A 2,739-nucleotide genomic window follows, 5' to 3' on the forward strand; every position below is an offset into this window, starting at 1 on the left:
ACCAAACAGATGCCACCCTGGATGTGCTCACCATGTTGTGCCAAGAAATCTGGAGAACAACCACCTTGCTGGAAGAGATCCACATTAATTTTCAAAAAAATTTTCCAAAAAAAAGGTAATTAGACAGAGTAAGGAAATTATCAAACAATATCACTAGCAAAATCTTGCTGAAGATTTTCCAAAATAACTTGAACAAGTACAACAACAGTACAACTTCCAGAAATACAAACTGGTTTTAGAAGAGGTTGTCACATTAGGGATATCATAGCCAATGTCAGATGGATCTTGGCTGAAAGCAGAGACCAGAGGAATGTCTGTGTTTCATTGGCTACACAGAAGCATTCGATTGGGTGGATCACAACAACCTGTGGCTAGCCTTGAAAAGAATGGGAATCTCAGAACACTTGATCGAGCTCATGTGAAGTCTATACTTGCGCCAGGAAGCAGTTGTCAGAACAGAGCAAGGAAACACTGCATGCTATCAGGGAAAGAGTGTGTCAGGGATGCGTCCTGTTTCCATACCTTTTGGATCTATATGCAGAACAGATAATTCAGAAGGCTGGATTTTATAAGGAGGAATGTGGCATCAGGATTAGAGGAAGAATCATCAACAACCTTTGTTGTGGAGATGACAGAACCTTGGCTGAAACTGAGGAGAACCTGAAGCATTTTCTGCCTAAGGGCAAGGACTGTCTTCAATATGGATTGACATTCACCATCAAGAAAACAAAAGATTCTCAACACTGGGCCAACAGGCAGAACCATGATAGATGGAGAAGAGATTGAGATTGTTAACAATTTCAATTTGGTCAACTCCACAATCCACACTCTTGGCATTAGCAGTCAGGAAATCAAAAGATGCATTGTATTAGGGAAATCTGCTATCAGGGACCACTCCACAGTGCTAAAGAAAAATTATGTCAGCCTAGAGACTAAGGTGCACCTAATTCAGGCCATGGTCTTTGCAGTTATTTGCTATGCACCAGAGAGCTGCAATGACTTAGGATTACAAAAAAAGATTGATGCCTTTGAGTTTTTGAATGGAGAGGAGGATTGAACAAACCATGAACAAACAGGTCTGCCCTGGAGAGGATGAAAACAAGCTGCTCCTCGGAGGCTAGGATTTTGAAGCTCTGTTTCACATATCTTGGGCATGTGGCCAGGAGGGAACAGTCCTTAGAAAAGGACATCATGCTTGGAAGAGTGGAGGGACAGTACAGGAAAGAAAGACCCCAGATGTGATGGATTTACACAATAAATGAGGTAATGGGGGGTAGGTGTGTTGGAGATCCTGAGACTGGCTCAGGATGGTGTAATGTTCTGAGCCTTTGTGCATAGGTTTACTATGAGTCTCAAGTGCTTCAATGGCACATAACAACAACAACAACAACAACAGCAGCAGCAACAACAATGTCTGATGATGTTGAGCATCATATTGTTTGTTTACTAGACCTATGGTCCAGTTGTGAGGATTTTCTTCAGTATGGATTCTACTTTAATTGAAACAAACCAGAAATTCTCATGGCTGGAACAATTAGCATTATCACAATAGATAGAAAAGAGAATGAAGTTGTCAAGGATTTAATTTTGCTTGGATCCACAATCAACACTCAAAGAAGCAACAATTGAGAAATCAACTGAAAATAAAAAGAAAAAATTTTGCATTTTGAATTTTTTAATATTGAGATATAACCCATACTGAAGTCTTTGATCTTCATCAGTAAGTGCTTCAGATATTTTTCACTTTCTGCAAGCAAGCTGGTGTTATCTGCCTATCAAAGGATATTGATGAGTTTTCTTCCAATCCTAATGCCACATTCTTTTAATATACTCCAGTTTCTCAGGTTATTTGCTCAGCAGGCAAGTTGAATAGGTATGTTGAAAGGATACAACTTGACATACACTTTTCCTGATTTTAAAGTACACCAGAGAAAACTTACAACAGTGAAGTATATAGCTTAAAGAGACACATTAAATGAATTTATTCACTGAAATAATTAATTTATTTTTATTTGTCACATGATAGTTAAATATTAAATGAATATTAACGTGAAATAAAGTTGACCCTTAAACAATACAAGGGGATAATTAAGGGTGTTGACTTCCTGTACACTCAAAAATATATGTATAATTTAGATTCTCCAAAAGGTCAAGTTCCATTGTCTACTACTAAGGTAAACCAGAAATAATTGTGACTGAAGTGAGTAGGATGAGGTATTGGTAAAAATTTTGTAGATAACCAGAGAACTGCCACAGAAAAGTTATCATATCTGGAAAGAAGCCTCAAATAAGCAAAGCACTCCTTAAAAATAGAAAAAAGATAGGAGGCATCTCACCCCCTGATTTCAAATCCTACTACACTGCCATGGTGGTTAAGACAGCATGGTACTGGTAGAATTACAGATACATGTTGTTGTTGTTATGTGCCGTGGAGTCGTTTGCGACTCATAGCGACCCTATGTACAACAGCCCTAAACCGTTCCCTATCCTGTGCCAATCTCATTGCCTCTGACAAACCCATTCCGAGTACCCCAGTCACTGAATCAATCCACCTCATAGAGGGTCTTCCCCTCCTACACTGTCCCCCTACTCTACCCAGCATGATGTCCCTCTCTAAAGACCTGTCTCTCCTTACAACACGTCCAAAGTATGTCAGGCGAAGCCCCAGAATCCTTGCCTCCAAGGAGCAGCCTGGTTTAATCCTCTCTACGATGAATCTGTTTGTTTTCTTGGCAGTCC

This window comes from Elephantulus edwardii, unplaced genomic scaffold (genome assembly GCF_000299155.1).
Source record: "Elephantulus edwardii isolate Elephantulus edwardi_28Jun2011 unplaced genomic scaffold, EleEdw1.0 scaffold00026, whole genome shotgun sequence".
NCBI classification, from domain to species: Eukaryota; Metazoa; Chordata; class Mammalia; order Macroscelidea; family Macroscelididae; genus Elephantulus; species Elephantulus edwardii.